Source organism: Haliotis rubra, unplaced genomic scaffold (genome assembly GCF_003918875.1).
Source record: "Haliotis rubra isolate DU_JTF1 unplaced genomic scaffold, ASM391887v1 Scf397, whole genome shotgun sequence".
In the NCBI taxonomy this organism is placed as follows: domain Eukaryota; kingdom Metazoa; phylum Mollusca; class Gastropoda; order Lepetellida; family Haliotidae; genus Haliotis; species Haliotis rubra.
This window is the reverse complement of record NW_025767076.1, coordinates 21,488-45,710: the sequence shown is the minus strand read 5'-3', so window position 1 is coordinate 45,710 and position 24,223 is coordinate 21,488. Positions and strand designations below refer to the sequence as shown.

The 24,223-nt window shown below is 40.8% G+C and overlaps 1 long non-coding RNA gene across 2 annotated transcripts; it reads left to right on the top strand.

The window, feature by feature from the left end:
• The first annotated feature begins 598 nt into the window (after positions 1–598).
• Positions 599–23,459, top strand: LOC124286965. 2 transcript variants are annotated; one of them, XR_006901157.1, is made up of 5 exons: positions 599–755; positions 1,166–1,274; positions 2,043–2,223; positions 19,603–19,607; positions 23,449–23,459. It is a non-coding gene; the product is annotated as an uncharacterized LOC124286965 (long non-coding RNA). The 2 variants fall into 2 exon arrangements; XR_006901158.1 differs by lacking the exons at positions 19,603–19,607; positions 23,449–23,459 and adding exons at positions 5,590–5,593; positions 11,125–11,135.
• The last annotated feature ends 764 nt before the right edge of the window (positions 23,460–24,223 follow it).

The window sequence follows — 24,223 nt, the reverse complement described above, 5'->3', positions numbered from 1 at the left end:
AAGCCCCAACAGTAAACGAAAATGAGTTTGTAAACCGGCATCATACCACAGCATCAATACACAGATCGCTTTCGATAGCGAAGACAGGATAATTGACGTTGTCGCTCGGTGGCCTGGATCGACACACACAGAGATGCCAACCCTATTTTGGGCCTAAGTATTAATACTGGAGGTCAAAAAGTGTAATTTGGACCACAAAAGTGTAATACTTGAAAAAATACTTAGTGAAAGGTGATAACTTTAAAAATTACTTGTAAAAAGGTTAATTCACATGAACAGGAAATATTCTAGACAGAAATACACGTGACCAATCATTATGAAGCTCCATACATCGAAAATTGTTGGTCATGAGACACAAAATACTTTAATTCCTTACAAGTTAATTGGAATGAGCGCGATGCTAAGAGTAAGACCATTTCTGAACCCCTGTACCGGTGCGTTACGAAACACATCCTTGTGAAATTGTTTCCACTTTATTGATTTTCTTAAAACGAGTAGAAAAGCGTATTTTTCGCAGATTAAGTGTAATGGCGTAATTAAATGGTCAAAATCGTAATAATTACACCCACAGCGTAAGGGTTGGCATCTGCACACGATTCACGCATATTGACCAACAGCGGTCTCTACCAGTTGTTCTTCCGGAATGTTGTCCCCATCGGATGTCACCTTTTCGGTGACAGTGGTTACCCCTGTAAGAAGTGGCTTCTAACCCCTTTCCTAAGACCATTGGCAGGACCACAAACAAACTACAACAGGTATGTAAACTTCCGTGTAAAGTTGCCGATTGTGATCAGCAACATAGAGTGGTGTCCCTTGTATTTACCTCGAATAAACATTGCGCAATCGTACTCATTACACATTATATATCACAAACGTTATTACATTTAGTCTGGATAACAGAAGCAAAATACAGTTTTCATAAAATACGAATTCTGTAATCAGGTTGTAGACTTTTTGACTATGCTGGATATTACTAGAAATTATTTTCTTAAAACATCATAAACCACCTAAATAATCTATGTAACTGTTACTGTATTATTATTTATTTTTCAGTTATTTACTGAATAAGTGGAGTTTACAATGACAACACAGACTGTTGTTTATTGTTTACTGTGCTGGAGATTTATGTACAGGTTACTCTATGATATTTTAATTCATAACCCAGATCGCATAAAAGAACAAGGAGCAGTTTTGAAAGGGCCATTGGCCAATTCAAGTGCAGATTTCCTGTTCTTCATGGGGAAATCAGGTTACAACCTGATAAGGCTTGCAAGGTAAGAAAAATATAATCAACAACAGTTATTTCTTTAGCACTGTTTACTTGCCACATAAATAATACAAATACATTGACAAGGTAACAAAGCTAAATGGCAACAATATGATTAACAAATTACAATTTTGCAAGATGTATGAATCACTGAAAATATGTAACTATATTATATATAACTATATACCACGAATTTGATATGGGTTGTCATTAGTGGTGGTCCGATTAATTGAAATAATCGAAGATTGGTCGTAGTGATTGGTCGTAGTGACTAAACGACCAAGCAATCGATCATAATTTCTCATAATCGAACACAAACAATTCTGGAACACTTGTTTTCACTAACAATATTTTTCACATGGTTGTTTTTGTCTGTTATATTTCGTAAGCACTACAAGCTCGTTTCAAGTCATGATTGAATTTATCTTAAAGATTCCAAGAAAATTATGTTCTTAACATACTAGTCATCGTTTAAAGATATGAAATTTTGCCAAAAAAAATCCAAAAGAACTACATGGTTTTTTCCTTATTTTTATGTGCATTAACAAATTTCATAAATGACGCTAACCAATTATTTTCGATGATTGATCGGTAGTAATGAACCAATCATCAATTATGAGATTTTAACCATTCCCAACACTAGTTGTCATGAACTTCTATTTACTGATGCCATTGAAAATATGTAAAAGACAATACAGTAGTTCATCATCTCAAAATGTATACTGCATGGCCATGTCTATACTGACTTTTGTATCTAAATTATTCCATATTTCAGGTGATCATAGCATGTGCTGTCCTTCACAACATATGCAAGGACAGGAACATTCCTTTACCACCCACAGATAGGCATGATGGGTTTGGAAGGCATGATGGGCAGAATGGAGGTCTACCAGGAATCACTCCACCAGTGGCTGCACTGAGATATAGGGAGCACTTGGCCAATACAAACTTTCCATGTAAGATGATTGTAGGATCTTATATCATAGTGTCACAGTTAGAACTATAAATGGTAGATTATTTTATTATATTTAATACAGACATTCCTCCCAAAAACAAAATTCAGTTTTATCACTCATACAATTAATACATTCAACACAATAGCTTTATTTAATTGGAATATTGTATATTCCCTCATCTTCCTAACTATGTACTATTGACAATTTAATTACTAAGTGATCGTAGTAGCGACTGTCTAACACGTTGATTGTAGTAGTGAATGTCTAACACGGTGATCGTAGTAGTGAATGTCTACACATGGTGTAGTAGTGAATGTCTAACACGGTGATTGTAGTGAATGTCTAACACGGTGATTGTAGTAGCGAATGTCTAACACGGTGATTGTAGTAGCGAATGTCTAACACGGTGATTGTAGTAGCGAATGTCTAACACGGTGATTGTAGTAGCGAATGTCTAACACGGTGATTGTAGTAGCGAATGTCTAACACGGTGATTGTAGTAGCGAATGTCTAACACGATGATTGTAGTAGCGAATGTCTAACACGGTGATTGTAGTGTCTAACACGGTAGTAGTAGTAGCGAATGTCTAACACAGTGATTGTAGTAGCGAATGTCTAACACGGTGATTGTAGTAGTGAATGTCTAACACGGTGATTGTAGTAGCGAATGTCTAACACAGTGATTGTAGTAGCGAATGTCTAACACGGTGATTGTAGTAGTAGAATGTCTAACACGGTGATTGTAGTAGTGAATGTCTAACACGGTGATTGTAGTAGCGAATGTCTAACACGGTGATTGTAGTAGCGAATGTCTAACACGGTGATTGTAGTGAATGTCTAACACGGTGATTGTAGTAGCGAATGTCTAACACAGTGATTGTAGTAGCGAATGTCTAACACGGTGATTGTAGTAGCGAATGTCTAACACGGTGATTGTAGTGAATGTCTAACACAGTGATTGTAGCGAATGTCTAACACGGTGATTGTAGTAGCGAATGTCTAACACGGTGATTGTAGTAGCGAATGTCTAACACGGTGATTGTAGTAGCGAATGTCTAACACGGTGATTGTAACACGGTGATTGTAGTAGCGAATGTCTAACACAGTGATTGTAGTAGCAACACGGTGATTGTAGTAGCGAATGTCTAACACGGTGATTGTAGTAGCGAATGTCTAACACGGTGTGATTGTAGTAGTGAATGTCTAACACGGTGATTGTAGTAGCGAATGTCTAACACGGTGATTGTAGTAGTGAATGTCTAACACGGTGATTGTAGTAGCGAATGTCTAACACGGTGATTGTAGTAGCGAATGTCTAACACAGTGATTGTAGTAGCGAATGTCTAACACGGTGATTGTAGTAGCGAATGTCTAACACGGTGATTGTAGTAGCGAATGTCTAACACGGTGATTGTAGTAGCGAATGTCTAACACGGTGATTGTAGTAGCGAATGTCTAACACGGTGATTGTAGTAGCGAATGTCTAACACGGTGATTGTAGTAGCGAATGTCTAACACGGTGATTGTAGTAGTGAATGTCTAACACGGTGATTGTAGTAGCGAATGTCTAACACGGTGATTGTAGTAGCGAATGTCTAACACGGTGATTGTAGTATGAATGATTGTAGTAGTGAATGTCTAACACAGTGATTGTAGTAGCGAATGTCTAACACGGTGATTGTAGTAGCGAATGTCTAACACGGTGATTGTAGTAGCGAATGTCTAACACGGTGATTGTAGTAGCGAATGTCTAACACGGTGATTGTAGTAGCGAATGTCTAACACGGTGATTGTGATCTGTAGTAGCGAATGTCTAACACGGTGTGATTGTAGTAGTGAATGTCTAACACGGTGATTGTAGTAGCGAATGTCTAACACGGTGATTGTAGTAGCGAATGTCTAACACGGTGATTGTAGTAGCGAATGTCTAACACAGTGATTGTAGTAGCGAATGTCTAACACGGTGATTGTAGTAGCGAATGTCTAACACAGTGATTGTAGTAGCGAATGTCTAACACAGTGATTGTAGTAGCGAATGTCTAACACGGTGATTGTAGTAGCGAATGTCTAACACGGTGATTGTAGTAGTGAATGTCTAACGGTGATTGTAGTAGTGAATGTCTAACACGGTGATTGTAGTAGCGAATGTCTAACACGGTGATTGTAGTAGCGAATGTCTAACACGGTGATTGTAGTAGCGAATGTCTAACACGGTGATTGTAGTAGCGAATGTCTAACACGGTGATTGTAGTAGCGAATGTCTAACACGGTGATTGTAGTAGCGAATGTCTAACACAGTGATTGTAGTAGCGAATGTCTAACACGGTGATTGTAGTAGCGGTGATTGAATGTCTAACACACAGTGATTGTAGTAGCGAATGTCTAACACGGTGATTGTAGTAGCGAATGTCTAACACAGTGATTGTAGTAGCGAATGTCTAACACGGTGATTGTAGTAGTGAATGTCTAACACGGTGATTGTAGTAGCGAATGTCTAACACAGTGATTGTAGTAGCGAATGTCTAACACAGTGATTGTAGTAGCGAATGTCTAACACGGTGATTGTAGTAGCGAATGTCTAACACGGTGATTGTAGTAGCGAATGTCTAACACAGTGATTGTAGTAGCGAATGTCTAACACGGTGATTGTAGTAGCGAATGTCTAACACGGTGATTGTAGTAGCGAATGTCTAACACGGTGATTGTAGTAGCGAATGTCTAACACAGTGATTGTAGTAGCGAATGTCTAACACGGTGATTGTAGTAGCGAATGTCTAACACGGTGATTGTAGTAGTGAATGTCTAACACGGTGATTGTAGTAGCGAATGTCTAACACGGTGATTGTAGTAGTGAATGTCTAACACGGTGATTGTAGTAGCGAATGTCTAACACGGTGATTGTAGTAGCGAATGTCTAACACGGTGATTGTAGTAGCGAATGTCTAACACGGTGATTGTAGTAGCGAATGTCTAACACGGTGATTGTAGTAGCGAATGTCTAACACGGTGATTGTAGTAGCGAATGTCTAACACAGTGATCGTAGTAGCGAATGTCTAACACAGTGATCGTAGTAGCGAATGTCTAACACAGTGATCGTAGTAGTGAATGTCTAACACGGTGATCGTAGTAGTGAATGTCTAACACGGTGATTGTAGTAGTGAATGTCTAACACGTTGATCAGTGGCTGTATAACATGGTTATCGAAGTGGTAGAATCATAACACGCTGGTTAAAATAGTGGATGCCTAATGTGGTGATGGAATAAGTATATATACCACTCTCTAAAAGAACATAGTGTAACTAGCTGACCCAATTGTTGGCTCCGAATCAGTATCTCACACAGCTAAAAGCAGAACTTACTTCTAGAGCTGTCTAAAACGGCCTTAACTGTCGTGGTTCGCGGCTCAAAAGAACAGTCTACATTTACTTTACAAGTACGAGATGAGACTGCATTGAGTGGGTTCCAGTGATAGATGGTTCCAGTTAGATATTGGTTTGAACTTATTAATACCTACTTCTCTGTCTGACTGATGGGCAGCTGACTAATCGGGTAACCCGTGAATAAGTATGTTGCCACGGAGATCTAAAGGGCTTCAAAAGATAAAATGTTGGTAAAATTGTTCTGAACGTTGACGCTGTGATGTGAAACAGCATCATCAGTGTGAAACATTTGCTCCAGTTTGTACGATGCAGTACATGTTGTATGGGGGCGGTGGGGTAGCCTAATGGTTAAAGCGTTGGCTCGTCACGCCGAAGACCCGGGTTCGAATCCCCACATGGGCACAATGTGTGAAGCCCATTTCTGGTGTCCCCCGCCGTGATGTTGCTGGAATATTGCTAAAAGCGGCGTAAAACCAAACTCAGTCAGTCAGTCAGTCAGTCAGACAGACATGTTGTATGTCCTTGTGTCGTTTATACTCGTGGCTCTCGCACAGTTAAGTCAGTAGATATTATCCCTGTAGAACAGGCGTCTTTGTCAATAGAGCTCCACTTCCCCTTTCCAAAGCGTTTAATGTTCATTATCCTAGATCATTAACATTCCAGATAGTAGTCCCAAGTGCTCGTAATCAGTTCACATTTAAAAAACCCTACCCCTTTCCCAACCTTTCTGCACAGTGTGCTGAAATGTTTGCTTTTGGTCGGCAGCGCACTGTTTCCCAAATATGAAACTTCAACCATCAGTTTACCCGCTCTAATCTCACCGATGTGCTGTTTGCCAGATCGTCAGGTAACAGCGAGACCTTACACAACGTCATTGAATCACCTGCTGTTGTTTTGATTTCACCAAATTAACATTTGCTTTTTCTTGATTATGGTAAATCAGGTGTTAATTAACATTTTAGGAAAAGGGCAATCAGTGTAAATCGGTACAGAGGCTATACAGTCACTATTGGCAAACGCCATCTCATTGTTTTACTACAGCACCAGACGAAGGTTTACACAAGTAGCAATTAGCCAGTTACGCAGACTTACCTTGAAATGTACCTCATATTTACCTCATGGCAGCATCCAACCAATCAAATAGTACCTCTCAATCAATGGTACCTTTGACTCTTTTCCATATTGAGTTGTCTTCATTATCACCTAAACTAGAGACTAGCAGTGCGTCAGTGACAGCGAACAGCACAATACACGGTACCGGTGTGACGAGTGTTTTGGAGTACTCTGGAACCATGTCTCTAATCCATCTGATTTCTTTGCTTATTGTTTCAACCAGACAATCAACATTCTCTGCCAGCCTTGACGACGTACATCGCCTACGTCATCACCTATTTAACAACTACACCTCAGATGTAAGGCCATCGTCAAACCAGTCACAGTCTCTACTTGTGGATGTCAATTTCCGATTCATGAGGATCCATCGTATTGACAATACAAAAAAAGAGTTCTCCATTCGGGGAATACTGTCCCTTGCCTGGAAGGACGACTTCCTCTCTTGGAAATCAGCTGATTTTGGAGGTCTGGGACATTATCACCCAAAGAAGGGGGAAATTTGGACTCCATGCATTCTCAGTGAAGATGGCGTTGAAGACCAAAAGGCTATGGAGACGATAACAAGGCGCGTGCTGTACAAAAACGGATCAGTTGTGGTTCATGTTCCTGGGTATTTCTCAACCTTCTGTAATTTTGACATGACCTATTTCCCGTTTGATAGTCAGTCTTGTAACATCAAACTGAACTCCTTAAATTATTTTGCTGAAGAGCTGGAATTCCGTCCTGTTTCTAAACAGGTGACAAAAACTGGAAACTACAAAGATGCTGAGTGGACAGTGGTCTGGGCTACGATGACAAGTGATCAAATCAACATTGCTCCACATTACTATAACAGAGTTCGTGTCATGTTCAAGGTAGCCAGAAAGTCTTTGTTTGCCATCTTGAACATCGTGATCCCAATCGTCACCATCTCCGTCCTCAGCATGATGGTGTTCCTCGTCCCCGTGGAGTCTGGGGAGAAGTTGTCCTTCTCACTGTCGGCGTTGTTGTCACTGGCAGTCTTCATGAGCTTCATTACTGAACAGATTCCTGCATCGTCGGAGAAACCACCACTGCTGGTCATCTACCTGACGTCGATGGTTCTGCTGAATGCTATGTCAGTCGCCAGTACAGTACTTGTGTTGCTATTCCATTACCGAGGCTCTGTTGCCAAGGAAATCAACGCTGCGTGTCATGTTTCATCCAACCAGAATACTACCGTGGTGGAGAAACCTTATTTCAGAAAACTCATTTCCATGATCTGCTGTGGGAAAGAGAACAAATATTTGTCAGCCAGCCGTGCCTTGAACAACACGCTGCTTCTGCTGTTTATGGGAGTTGTGATAGCACTCACTATCGGTATCATGACACGAATGACGACTAAGATCTAACTTGGCAAATAGGTAATATATGTTAAAATATGCAAATAACCAAATATTTCTTTTCATCTTTACCATGAACGTTTGTCATGTGCATAAAGCATCATTCTCTCTCCTCCCTCCCTCTCCCTCACTATCTCCCTCACTCCCTCTCTGTGTCCTTATCCTCTCTCTCTCTCTCTCTCTCTCTCTCTCTCTCTCTCTCTCTCTCTCTATGACCGTCCAATCAAACGCGAGACGGGACTTAGTGTTCGATCAAGTTTTTGAGGTAAAGGTTCAAACGGTATGTGCGAATGTTTACTAAGTTGACTTAGTTCCTCTACTTTTAAAGATATATGCTAGCCAGTCTGAACTCTTTTTGTGAAAATCTAGTAATTTTACTGTCCTTCGTTGACAGGGTTGTATATATTAATATATGTGTGTATTATTGCTGATGTGACTTTAAATTTTAACTCACTCATTTACTCACTTACTCCTGACAATTAGAATTAATGAGGTGAAGTTACATATCTTTGGAAACAAAAGAGTTATGACGATTTGGTTTGCCTGTAGTCAGATGAGGACAGAATAGAAAAACCCCAGAAACTTTGGTTTTTGCTCAAACTTGTTATAGATATATGCCATCCTGAAAGGCTTATGCGTTTTCTTAACATGTCTTTTATTTCATGACTCCTTCTCGAAATGTGCTTAAAACAGCACTTTTCAGAACCAGGAAAAACAGTGGTGCTCTGCGGGTGAAAAGGGCATTGATCCATATACTTCTGTGCATGAAATGTGTTTGCCTATAAAACAATCTAGTCATTGTGTAACATTTTTACTCACTATTGTGAGACGTTGCAGATTGTTTACATACACGCCCTCTGCACAGATGGATCAATTTGTATCGACCTGGTGGAAAGTACATTATTGTCAACATAGTTAACAGTTCTTTTTTCAAAACAACTTAATGATATGCTGGATTATTAAGAGTCCCGATTATAGTGCCAAACTTCAAGTATTCAGATCGCATTAAAAAATACCAAACCGTCCGCTACTCTACTGTATGGTTTGCTATTCATGGTTAATGCACTGGGTATTTTTCACGGTTGTACCTTCGACCATCAGTTTACCACTCTAATCTCATCAACATACGTTTAGCCAGGTTGTCAGGTTACATTGCGATATGGCATTATGACATTTTTCTGATGTTTTGATTGCAACTCACTTCAGCTTTTGTCTCTGTTTAGAACACATGTAGCGTTGATTTGTCAATCGATATAGAGGCAGTCAGTATTAAGTAATATCATGTTTATTGAAGAACACAAAGCGAATACAGAAGACAATCTGGTCGAACTAGGAGCTAGTTTACACAAGCAGTCGCAAGCCAATTACATCGAAATACCTTCAGATATACCAGACATTTACCATATAAGGCAGTATCCAACCAATTAAATAATACTCTTCTAATCAGTGATAGGTCTTCTGCATTGAAAGGTGTTTCTATCGTTCCATCAAGTACAGACTAACAGTGCGTCGGAGAGAACGGCCTGCGGGTAGGATGCTCTGGAACAATGTCTCTAGTTCATCTGATTTCCTGGCTCATAGTTGCAACCAGACAATCGACATTCTCTGCTAGCCTGGACGACTTACATCGTCTACGGCATCACCTTTTCACCAACTACACCCCAGACGTAAGGCCGTTACTAAACCAGTCCCATCCTCTTGTCGTGGATGTCAATTTCCAATTCATGAGGATCCATCACATTGACAACACACAAAAGGAGTTCTCCATCCGGGGAATACTGTCCCTTACTTGGAAGGACTACTTTCTCATGTGGAAATCTGCTGACTTTGGAGATTTGAGACACTATCATCCGAAGCAAGGAGAGATTTGGACTCCAAGTATTCTCAATGAAGACGGTGTTGGAAACCAAGATGTTATGGAGACAATAACAAGGCGTGTGTTGTACAAAAACGGATCAGTTGCGGTTCATGTTCCTGGGTATTTCTCAACCTTTTGTAACTTTGACATGACTAATTTTCCGTTTGATAGTCAGACTTGTAACATCCGTCTTAACGCATTAGATTATTTTGCTGAAGAACTCACATTCCGTCCGGTTTCAAAACAAGTGACGACCATTGGAAACTACAAGGATGCTGAGTGGACTGTGGACTGGGCTATACTGACAAGTGATCAAATCAACATTGCTCCACATCGCTACAGCAGAATTAGTGTCATGTTTAAAGTTGTGAGAAAACCATTGTTTGCCATCTTGAACATCGTGATCCCCATCGTCACCATCTCCATCCTCAGCATGATGGTGTTCCTCGTCCCCGTAGAGTCTGGGGAGAAGTTGTCCTTCTCACTGTCAGCGTTGTTGTCACTGGCAGTCTTCATGAGCTTCATCACTGAACAGATTCCTGCATCATCAGAGAAACCACCACTCCTGGTCATCTACCTAACATCGATGGTTCTGCTGAATGCTATGTCAGTCGTCACTGCAGTTCTTGTATTGCTGTGCCATTACCGAGGCTCTGTTGCCAAGGAAAACAAATCTGCATGTCATGTTATATCCAACCAGAATACTGCTGATGTTGCGATTCAGAAACGTTCATTCAGAAAACCGTTTTCGATGATCTGCTGTGGGAAAGAGAAGAAATTTATGTCAGCCAGTCGTGCCCTGAACAACACGCTGCTTCTGCTGTTTATGGGAGTTGTGATTGGAATTACTTTTGCTATAATGACACTAATGACGAATAACAACTGACAATTTGAAAAAATGAACAGGATAGATAGAAGTATTTGCTGTGATCCATATCACGATTGTCATTGACAATGTCGAGTTCTCTCAATTACATCTTCTGTTACATCCTTAGTTGATGCGCTCTGTAATTACGGTTTGCAATGTTGTTGCTCGAGTCTGGAGCAGGATAGCATACTGACATGTTTTACTATCTCTCTCATGGACTACACAATTGTGTGTCATGCTAAAGCTGTTGTTGTTTATGAACTAGTTTCATCTGTGAATGTGTGTATCCCTCGCTTGCTCATTCGTGGTGTTATTCACAGTCACTGTGTGGTTTGTCAAAGCTTTTTGATGTGTGTACAATACTGTTACCAATAAACGTATTACACACTAATGGTTACGGATGTTATATATACTGAACCGTTGTATTAAATAACAAAGATTCGCATGAGTTATCAATGATTTGTTTATAGTACAGGCATCATCAGTTCGCGTTTTACTCCATCTTACCCACTGTGTAGTTAACGGGCTTCTTTATCTGTTGAAACGAAAATCCAATCAGCTGTTAAAACACTTGGTCATATTTGCATATTTGTATCTCAATATACTATGAACACCACTTGCCTGGTAACGGTAACCCCCTGTCGTAAAAAAGAAGTTGGACATGGATAATTCTTGTCCTTCCTTGCCAAGGAGACCAGGAGGAAACTGTCAAGTCAGTGACTGAGTAAGGACTAAAGATGCATTATTATCTCATCAATTTGTACGCTCCGATGCATGTCTATCAAGCCTTTAGACTGACATCGTCGAAAGTTATACGTGTGTAGATTTAATTGATCAATCTGTATTTTGAACGTCTGTTTACCTCAAGTTCTTAACTTGTTTATACTCACCTGTGAGACATGCCACTTGCTTACGTTAATCCTAATTGCTTTTGTTTTATTGGTTTCCAACTGTTAATTATGCGATGTGATTGGTCGTATTTGAGAATTTATCGGTTAATTTATTATAACGGTATTAGAGTGGCTATTGTCCAAGCGTTAATACATCATTAAACCGATAGTGGGTTTTGGATTATCAATTAGGTTTAAAGCGATTGGTCTGCTTATTGAACTTTAATTCTCGTATCAACGTATGTATTCACCCCCGCTCTTAAGGACGTTAGACAAAATGAAGTAATGGTGGGAAAACAGCTACAAAGAGAGGAAGTATTAATCGAACAGTGACATACACTAATACTAAAGATGTAGAGGAAGCCACGAGGTACAATGAATATCCAGTCAGTGAGTGGGGAATTAAAAGTGGAAAGGCCATCATCTATCTACTAATACGGAACAATATTGGTTCAATTTATGTTAGTGTTGTGCATATGGTCACTGTTTTATTCTTTGATTGAACCAGGCACATTCAAAATATCTGCATGGTTGAATATTTTGCAAATGCGATCTCAAAAGAAAGTATACAAGTATTCAGTTCACATTCAGAAGACACAAAGCCACACGCGGTACACCGTTCACTACCACACTGGACAATGTGATGCATGGTTCTCTAACCACAGTCAATGCTCTGTTTCCATAGGATGCAACCATCAGTTTTATACTCTAGCCTCAACAATGTACTGTTTGCCAGGTTGTCAGGTGATGCTGAAATCTGGCATTGTGACATCTATTTGCTGCTCTTTGTATTTCAGCCCACGTTGCCTTTAGCCTTTGCGCTGGGTACACATTTTGGTGTAAATCAATATAGAGTCTATCAAGTCAATGGTAAGCAATACCATGTTCATTGTTCCAGAACGCGAATAGAGTCAGATGAAACTGGGTGGAAGTTTACATAGGTAACAGGTAGCTAATTATACGGATTTACCATTTACATTTGCCTTATGATATCACTCTAATCAATGGTACTCGAGACTCTTCTGTATAGTGAAGGTGCCTCCATTAACCCCACATATATAGGCAAACATTGCGTCAGAGAACTGCATAATGCAAGGTGTGGCGACAGTATGATGTGATAACCTGGAAACATGTCTCGAGTCTGGTTCTTCTGAACCTTATTTTAAACCAAGACAATCAACATCTTCTGCCGGCATGGGTGACCTACATCGCTTACGTCATCACCTATTCGCCAACTCCACCTCCGATTTACAGTTCATATTGAAAATACGCAAACATTCTCCTTCCAGGGAATAATGTCCCTTGCTTGGAAGGGCGACTTCCTCACGTGCAAATCACCTGATTTTGCACTGAAGCGCTATCATTTATGAAATCCAAACAAACTCCTAAGATCATTTTGCTCATAATGCTCTTTCAGTCGTCAGAACAGGTTTCGTCTTGCTTTGCCATCACCGAGGTTATGTTGCCGAGGAAAACAGAACATGTATAACTATATCCAGTCCGAATACTTCTAATGCTGTGATTTTGAAACCTTCACCGAGAAAACTCATGTCCCCGATCTACTGTGAGAAAGAGAAGAAATATATGTCAGTCAGCCGTGCCTTGAACAACACACTGCTTCTGTTCTTCATGGTGATGTGAAGGCGTGCGCAGGTAGCGTATCACAGGGTGATGCAATGCCCTCTTGTCTCGATCGTCCACTGAAGGATGTTTTTTGGACAGGGAAGCAACATATACTAACACTTCACTTCTTTAGGGGAGGCAACTCTCAATGTTGATAACGCTGGAAAATGATGTGACGGCCACTTCCCAACCTTTGGCTTTCTCTAGTGGAATATAGAAAGAGTACGAAAATATGATAACTCGACATCTCAGGTCAAAAGACTTTGTAAACAGTTTTACCTAATGGCTTTTTCCTGGGTATTTGTCAGACGTTCAGATGAATTTTCATATTTCTTTTCGTGCACAGAATTGTGTTCGCCCGAAGATGCAAAAGCTTGGCATAATTGATGGCCCTTTTCATGCCCTCCCACTGGTGAGAGAGGGGATTTTATGATGATGTTTATTTAAAACATCGTCTTTATCATGAGACTCTGGCTGTGTTTTGATATTTACCTATATATTACCTGAAAATTCACCAGCTAACAAGAAGATAGACAGTGATGATTTACCAAGCCTTATTGTTGAGGAACACCGACGGAAGTATACCAATCTTGCCGGGGACCTTAATGCAAGGATAATGGGCTTATTGCGTCATGTGGCAGTGTTATAATTTGTGCGACAATGTTCCAAATGTATTTCTCTGTACCTGCTGTGTTGTTTTCAGACAGAGGTTTGGTAAGTACTACAAGGTACTACAACCCTGTGTGCCTTTCAAGTATATTCTGACCCAATGGGTAGGGGAATCTTCTTGAGTCTTTATCTTAACCTTTGTAGTGATTTGCATTAATTTGTAATCATACCTATTACACCCATATCTTGTGGTTTCACATCCAGTTCATTTACGGACTGATTACCGGATCACATTTAGTTTCAGCTTCGGAATCAACAAGTAACACTTTTGAAGTGTGTTTAAGTTGGCAATTCTCATAACCTACAAAACTCTAGGGCCCTTGGGTACACATGGCTTCATAGTCTTCGCTGCACAAAATACGTTTGCTCTTTACACTGATATGTTTTGCTCCGTGCTAGGAAACAATCTTATCATTGCTCATTGCTTTGTGAGATGTAGCACATGTTGTATCTCCTTGTGACTCAGTATTGTTTATGTACACGTCTCCAGCACGGTCTGATCAATACATATTGACCAGGTTGGAAATGAATTATTGTCAACACAGTTAATACTTTTCTTTCGAAAAATGATTTGTTGATATTTTAGGATATCACTAAGTCCCGCGTGCTGTGACAAATACAATGTCAGTTTACATTCAGAAGATCTCAAGCAATTCGCTCTACACCATTCCCATGATTTGGACCCATGCACTCTTTCCCCCGGACGCAACTTTGTCCATCTGTTTACCTTCGCGTACTGTTTGCCAGGAAGTCAGCTTACAGACCTGACATTATCACAATTATGTGCTGCTGTTTTGATTTCAATCCACTTCGGCTTTGTCTAGTGTACCTTTAGATTTGTAAATCAATATAGAGGCCACTAAGTCACATAATGCCATGTTTATTGTTCTAGAACACAAAGTGTGTAGAGAAGACAGTATCGTCGAATTAGATGGACGTTTAAACAAGATACAGAAATCCAGTTACATCGAAATACCTTAAAATATACCACCCATTTAACATATTATATAAGGCAGCACAGAACCAATTAAATACTACTTCTCCAACCCACGGGAGATCGGACGCTTCTGCATTGCCTAAACGGGGGTGTTTCTATTATTCAGACTAACAGAGTGAACGGCCTACTAAGTGTGTAGGGTACTCTGGAACCATGTCTCTAGTCCAAATGATTTCATTGCTGATTGTTTCAACCAGACAATCGACATTCTCTGCCACCATTAATGACTTACATCGTCTGCGCCATCACCTATTCACCAACTACAACTCAGACGTAAGGACATTACTAAACCAGTCACATTCTTTACTTGTGGATGTCAGTTTCCAGTTCTTAAGGATCCATCGCATTGACAACACACAAAAGGAGTTCTCCATCCGTGGAATATTGTTCCTGGCTTGGAAGGACGAATTCCTCGCGTGGAAATCAGCTGATTTTGGTGGTTTGAGACACTATCATCCAAAGAAGGGAGAGGTTTGGACTCCAGGCATTCTGAATGAAGACGGTATTGAAGATCAAGACGCTATGGAGACGATAAATAGGTGTATGCTGTACAAAAATGGATCAGTTGTGGTTCGTGTTCCTGGGTATTTCTCAACTTTTTTGTAATTTTGAGATGACGTATTTCCCATTTGACAGTAAGACTTGTATAATTCAAATGAATTCCTTAGATTATTTTGCTGAAGAAGTCACATTCCGTCCTGTCTCAAAACAAGTGACGATCATCGGAAACAACAAAGATGCTGAATGGACTGTGGTCTGGGCTACAATTACAAATGGTCAAATCATCGTTCCTTCACATAGCTACAGCAGAATTAGTGTCATGTTCCAGGTTGCCAGAAAGCCTTTGTTTGCCATCTTGAACATCGTCATCCCCATCGTCACCATCTCCGTCCTCAGCATGACGGTGTTCCTGATTCCCGTGGAGTCTGGAGAGAAGCTGTCCTTCTCATTACCGGCGTTCTTGTGACTGGCAGTCTTCATGAGCTTCATCACTGAACAGATTCCTGCATCGTCGGAGAAACCGCCACTACTGGTCATCTACCTGACGTCGACGGTTCTGCTAAATGCTCTGTCAGTCGTCAGTACAGTTTTCGTCTTGCTGTGTCATCACCGAGGCTATGTTGCCAAGGAAACCAGAGCACATAACGGTTTATCTAACCAGAACACTTCTGATGTTGTGATGGAGAATGCTTTTTTCAGAAATCTGATTTCACTGATTTGCTGTGGGAAAGAGATGAAGTATAAGTCAGGCAGCCGCGCCTTGAACAACACACTGCTTCTTCTTTTTATGACACTTGTAATAGGACTTACTATTGGTATCATGACACGAATGACGAATAACAACTGACTTCGTAAATAGATTTCGGATATTTCCATATTTTAACATGGATCTCAGATGATGCTCCTCATAATTGATTTGTTGTGTACAGATATATTCGGAAATATTGCAGATATATCCTCCAGATATAGTGTGAATAAAGGATTCTGGGTCAGAAACATCTGTTGTTTGTGTAATCGCCTCACGCCTTCTTTGACAAACAATCTTTCATTTCGTCATATACCATGCCATGACTATGTTACTGAGGACATATTCTATCTCAAGGACTGTACTCCTGTGCGGAACGGGGATAGAATAGGTCATCAGCTCCCAATTGCTGGTGGTGAGAGGCGACCGAATTGGGAGAGCTCTTTGTCGTGGTTATGCCACTGTGTTGGTGGAGGACGTGATTCTGGTGGTTGAGGGCACTAGTTCCAGGAATCGCGTTCCTTTGCCAAATTCACCGCCTCGACCCTTGACAGATGGCAAAATCGGCTGGTCATGTCAATCCCTGTGTATAAAGTTTTAAGATATGGCTTAAGATATGGATAAGGTCTTCTGTTCCAAAAGGTAGTTGAGTTAATTATCCAGAAAGCGGAGGCTCATGGGTTAGTCTAGGTAGTCCTTTCTATCTCAGTAAATCATCCCAGTATAGCTTGTTGGAATGACGCTCATGTATAACATTGCCCCTGTTGGCGCTCCATGGTGGGTAGGGAACAGGTTTGCTGAACCACATTCTGTTTTATCATGGGAAATCAAATCAAAACAAACCAAACGACAACACTCAAATTCTGAACTGGAATCCCGTGATGATTGTGACAAGAGTATTTGGTTCTGAAACGGACACCTGGCAGCGGTTCCCTGTCTTGGAAGCTAATGTGAAAGGTTTTTTTTCTAGAAAATGTTTTTAAAAGTAAAGCTGGTCAAACGGAGGATGTTAAAAACTAACGATTGGGAGCTCTCTGAGAGAAGGTTATAGGAAAGCAAAATATACTGAACAGGAAAAGAAACGCAAGTCTGGCTTTTTGTCAAGTTTTTTAATAGAAGACAACCCAAATTATGTCTAATCATTTATCCTATAGAAAACACTGTCAATGTAACAGCTAAAAGATGCTGTTGACATTGAATTGCAATAAGTTCAAATTGATCACAGTCCGTCAAATGGAGATACCCCTGAACGCGAAAAGTGACAGTCTCTTTAGTAGCGCGTATAGCCACCTTGAGCTTGCACACAGGCCGTGCAACGTGGCCTCATTGAGTTCACTAGAGTCTGAAAGAATGCCTGATGTAACTGGTTCCGCTCAAACACCAATCTCTATTCCAATTGTGAAAGTGTGAGTGGCTGTCTACCTGCAGCAATCCTCCGTCCAATTTCGTCCCAGAATGTTCAATGGGAGCCATATCCGGGGAAAGAGACGTTAATGTTGTTCTGAGCCAGATAATCCATCGACACCCTTGCTGTGTGAGGGGAAACGTCGCTGGCGTTGTTGACGTGCCAAAATTGGCCCCACATATGGCCTTCGGCAGTCGATTCCAGCAGCCCGAAGACGGCGCCTAATCGTTTCGCTTGGCACTGCTCCCCTTGACCCAAGAACTAAGGCTGCTGTTACTGTTACTGGTTCAGTTCGGTTCCTTAGATGAGTGACCCGGATGAACCGATCTTGTGCATGAGTTGTCACTCGTTGCAGTCCGGTACGGGGACGATCAGCAGCAACCCGCTTTACTGATGACGTTGAGGAAGTCGTGTAATGGTGGTAAGATGACAGCCCAATTGTCTAGCTACAGCAGTTGCAGTGCTACCTCCGTGTACCTTTGCAATGGTCATTCCCCTCTGCTCAGTCGTTAGTCTAGGCATCGTTTGTGTGGCGTGTACACCTCCTAGCGTCAATACTGAACTGTTTTTTGACACACACCTTTATAAAGGATACCTCAGAGTGAAATGCATGCTTTTCAGCCATAACCGTCGATGCACGTGATAAAATTATGGTTTCGCTGCACTGTTGGTGTGTTTGTGCGAATGTTTCGTTTGGACGTCAAATTGCATGACATCATCTCATCTGGGATCATTACGTCACTTTATCATGAATGTTCCATTAACATGAAAGCTTACCTTCATCAGATTTCATTTTTTCGAAACTTGCGTTTATTTTGCGGTTCAGTATAAATCAATTTGACTTCTTAAACTAACATAGCTGATATCCCTGTTAGCTGCTTGGCACACAAGACCCAGTAAATTTCAATAAGGGCCTAATCCGTGACAGTTAAGCCAAACTATTTACACATCCCAAAGAAGGGACGTTTCCATCCAACACATATCACATGACTTTCGAGATAACTGCTCTACAAGGTTGTGTTAAGGTTGGTTGTTACCACATGCCAGTAGACCTCTACTTCCCACGACCTACTCGCTGTTTCAAATGACATCAACTGAATGGTAAGGTTACTTGTTTCAGATGTGGTGAAACTGACCATGACAGTAATACATATGCTCAGCCTTTGAAATGCTCCAGCTGTCAAAGTGACCATATAGCATCTTCGACTGGTTGCAGTGAATGTAAATCAGTCCTTTGCGCACAAAAATGAAATGTGAGTAGGAATGAAACTAGGTTATTTTGATGTGAGGACACAGACAAAATTAGTGTCTTCTGCAAAAACCAACGGGCATTCCTATTCCTATGTTAAACTTCAAAACCGTTAACACAACATCTGTGCACTGATAAGTTATTCTGAGGAGTTATTCTCCTAACAAGACTCAAACAATACGGGGCGGTGGGGTAGCCTAGTGCTTAAAGCATTCGCCTGTCACACCGAAAACCTGGGTTCGATTCCCCATATGGGTATGATGTGTGATGCTCATTTCTGGTGTCCCATGCAGTGATATTACTTGAAATACTCATACTTGTGGTACGCGAGTGTGTTACTGCATACCATGTGGAGGACGAAAGAAATCTTAATTTGCGAGACGCTCTGCTCAAATTGTGCCTCGAACGTAGAACTCTGGATGGCCCACCCTCTGTGGTACGTGTTGATCCAGCCCCTGGTTTCACTGCTCTAGGCAAAGATGATCTCTTACGGCGTCACAGATTAGCTGTTGAGGTTGGATGATCCAAGAACGTTAACAAGAACCCTGTGGCAGAGAGGGCCATACAGGAGCTTGAACAAGAGCTCTTGCGCCAGGAACCCCTAGGAACCCCTCTTTAGCTGTCGCTCGGCTCAACACCCGCATAAGATCCAAAGGGATGTCCTCAAGAGAAATGGTGACACAAAGGGATCAATGCACAGTCACCGGTGTCAGACAGAGATCTTGTGACAAAGCGGCAGGAACGCTACCTAGTTGTTTCGATTGATGATCCATGGTGCAGCATAAGAAAATTCACAGGCAACCAGCTCATAAAGGTAAAAGTTAATGGAAAATAAAGAAGAGCTCACGCCAGTATCACTGTAATTAGTTGAACATCATATAGCATTGCTCGCCTCTCTGTTTGCCCTGCATCCGGTGTCAAACAGAACCGTTTACCAAGAAGCTGCGTTGTTGTCATCTCCGATAGTTGTGGCCATACTGGCGGTAATTGTCTCATACGCACATCCCCTAGGCTGCGGACTGGACTTGGTGGAACCTTAACCATTTGCATGTGAGATGTTTCTAAAGTGTCTGGTCACATTTACGTTGGAATGTCTGCTGATCTGGAGACCGATAAGACCTCGGCATGGAATGGTGACCAGGACTGGTGACGTTTTGGTTTGGTTTTGGAAATGGGATCATTTTGCTGGGTTTCCCGAATGGTTTATCCACTAGATGTTAGGCATGGTCATTAAGGGAATGAAATCGTTTAAGGCGTTGAATTTCTTTGCTGATACTGACAGGATTACCGAAGCATGTAGTCTGCAGGGCTTGTTGGATCTGTTGGTTGTGGCTGGACATATAGAAAGTGTACTGGTTGATGTGGGTGAGTTCGATAACTTCAGAGCTCAGTAACAAAATGTGACTCAATATCAGCCTTATCATGTCATATCGTATCCATGACAACCTCGGCCATAGCATCAATGGGACCGAGTCAAGGCCTGTCCCAACTGCAATATGGGGGCAAATGGAAAGCCTTCTGTAACAGATCTGTATTCAAATTAGGGAAGGACTTTTGCCACGCGTTAACAACTAAAGATCATTGTTGAAGCAGTGTGTCAGTTCAGGTTATATCTGTATGGGAAACATTTCATTTCAAGAAATAATCATCCAAACTGGTTCTGGTTGAAGAATCTGAAAGAATGTGACCAAACTCATGCAAACAGTGTGGCCTTAAAAAAAGCAAACATTCAGCTCAAAGAGTGCAACCTTCAAATCATTACCTCCTGACAATTAGAATTCATGAGGAGTAAAGATTTGCGTGACTTGGAGATGAAGGATGAGATGTGCTACCAAACTGACACGTAGCTGGGGTAGTGATTTTAACCACAAGCAGGGGTGAAGTTAAACATCTCTGGAAACAAAAGAGTTATGATGATTTGCTCTGCCTGTAGTCAGATGAAGACAGAATAGAAAGCTGATTGTTAGAGCATTAATCAATAAACAGAAACTTTGGTTTTTACTCAAATTTGTTATAGATATATGCAATCCTGAAAGGCTTATGCGTTTTTCTTAACATGTTTTTATTTCATGACTCCTTCTCGACATGTGCTTAAAACAGCACTTTTCAAAACCAGGAAAACAGTGGTGCTCTGCGGGTGAAAAGGGCATTGATCCATATACTTCTGTGCATGAAATGTGTTTGCCTATAAAACAATCTAGTCATTGTGTAACAATTCTACACACTATTGTGAGACGTTGCAGATTGTTTGCATACACGCCCTCTGCACAGATGGATCAATTGTATCGACCTGGTGGAAAGTACATTATTGTCAACATAGTTAACAGTTCTTTTTCAAAACAACTTAATGATATGCTGGATTATTAAGAGTCCCGATTATAGTGCCAAACCTCAAGTATCCAGATCGCACTCAAAAGATACCAACCCGTCCGCTTCTCTACTGAATGCTTTGGTCAGTGCACTAGGTAATTTTCACGGTTGTACCTTCGACCATCAGTTTACCACTCTAATCTCATCAACATACGTTTAGCCAGGTTGTCAGGTTACATTGCGAAATGGCATTATGACATTTTTCTGATGTTTTGATTGCAACTCACTTCAGCTTTTGTCTCTGTTTAAAACACATGTAGCGTTGATTTGTCAATCGATATAGAGGCAGTCAGTATTAAGTAATATCATGTTTATTGAAGAACACAAAGCGAATACAGAAGACAATCTGGTCGAACTAGGAGCTAGTGTACACAAGCAGTCGCAAGCCAATTACATCGAAATACCTTCAGATATACCAGACATTTACCATATAAGGCAGTATCCAACCAATTAAATAATACTCTTCTAATCAGTGATAGGTCTTCTGCATTGAAGGGTGTTTCTATCGTTACATCAAGTACAGACTAACAGTGCATCGGAGAGAACGGCCTGCTATGTAAGTAGGGTGCTCTGGAACAATGTCTCTAGTTCATCTGATTTCCTGGCTCATAGTTGCAACCAGACAATCGACATTCTCTGCTAGCCTGGACGACTTACATCGTCTACGGCATCACCTATTCACCAACTACACCCCAGACGTAAGGCCGTTACTAAACCAGTCCCATCCTCTTGTCGTGGATGTCAATTTCCAATTCATGAGGATCCATCACATTGACAACACACAAAAGGAGTTCTCCATCCGAGGAATGCTGTACCTTACTTGGAAGGACTACTTTCTCATGTGGAAATCTGCTGACTTTGGAGATTTGAGACACTATCATCCGAAGCAAGGAGAGATTTGGACTCCAAGTATTCTCAATGAAGACGGTGTTGGAAACCAAGATGTTATGGAGACAACAACGAGGCGTGTGTTGTACAAAAACGGATCAGTTGTGGTTCGTGTTCCTGGGTATTTCTCAACCTTTGTAACTTTGACATGACTAATTTTCCGTTTGATAGTCAGACTTGTAACATCCGTCTAAACGCATTAGATTATTTTGCTGAAGAACTCACATTCCGTCCGGTTTCAAAACAAGTGACGACAATTGGAAACTACAAGGATGCTGAGTGGACTGTGGACTGGGCTATGCTGACAAGTGATCAAATCAACATTGCTCCACATCGTTACAGCAGAATTAGTGTCATGTTTAAGGTTGTGAGAAAACCATTGTTTGCCATCTTAAACATCGTCATCCCCATCGTCACCATCTCCATCCTCAGTATGATGGTGTTCCTCGTCCCTGTAGAGTCTGGGGAGAAGTTGTCCTTCTCACTGTCGGCGTTGTTGTCACTGGCAGTCTTCATGAGCTTCATCACTGAACAGATTCCTGCATCGTCGGAGAAACCACCACTGCTGGTCATCTACCTGACGTCGATGGTTCTGCTGAATGCTATGTCAGTCGCCAGTACAGTTCTTGTATTGCTGTGCCATTACCGAGGCTCTGTTGCCAAGGAAATCAACGCTGCATGTCATGTTTCATCCAACCAGAATACTGCTGATGTTGCGATTCAGAAACGTTCATTCAGAAAACCGTTTTCGATGATCTGCTGTGGGAAAGAGAAGAAATTTATGTCAGCCAGTCGTGCCCTGAACAACACGCTGCTTCTGCTGTTTATGGGAGTTGTGATTGGAATTACTTTTGCTATCATGATACTAATGACGAATAACAACTGAAAATTTGAAAAAATGAACAGGATAGAAGAATAACTAAATATTTGCTGTGATCCATATCACAATTGTCATGGACAATGTCGAGTTCTCTCAATTACATCTTCTGTTATTGATTCAGTTTGTATGATACGTAAATGTAGACCTTAGTTGATACGCTCTGTAATTACGGTTTTCAATGTTGTTTCTCGAGCAGGATAGCAACTGCTGGTGTTGTTAGCACCGCCTCACACATTCGCTGCAGTCACATATTCCACAAGAACAATACATTAAGTCTAATCGGGAATCCACTTACTGACGTCATGTTTTACTATCTCTCTCATGGACTACATATTGTGTGTCATGCTAAAGCTGTTATTGTTTATGAACTAGTTTTATTTGTGAATGTGTGCATCCATCGCTTGCTCATTCGTGGTGTTATTCACAGTCACTGTGTGGTTTGTCAAAGCTTTTTATAATGTGTGTACAATACTGTTACCAATAAACGTATTACACACTAATGGTAACGGATGTTATATATAATGAACCGTTGTATTGAACATCAAAGATTCCGATGAATCATCAAAACTTTATAACACAGGCATCACCAGTTCAGGTTTTAGTCCATCTTACCCACTGTGTACTTAACGGGCTTTTTAATCTGTTGAAACCAAAATCAAATCAGCTGTTTAAACACTTGGTCATATTTGCATATATGCATCTCAATATACTATGAACACCACTTGCCTGGTAACGTTGACCCCCTATCGTAAAAAAGAAGTTGGACATGCATAATTCTTGTCCTTCCTTTCCAAGGAGACCAGGAGAAGAGTGTCAAGTACGTGACTGAGTAAGGAATAAAGATGCATCCGCAGTTATCATCCTCGTTGTTTTCATTATTGTCTAATTATTTTGGATGTAACCACTATCACCACACTGTCCATATCTGAAGAAAGCTAGATTGGAAGTATATGAACAGAGCAACAAAAGAAATTCTCTCAGTTACTAAGAGATTTCATAAAATCATATCAATACAATAACCGAAAGTTTTATCACTACTGAAACTCACATCTGTGTACTTCCTCACACAAATTAGTCTCAAAGAGAGCAAGATTAAAAAAGTAAACCAGAAGGCGATTTCTTAAGCACCTAATGCCATAAGGACAATCCACTCCATGAGATGATCCAAAAATTATCGGTTTTACCCGACAACATATTAAAGA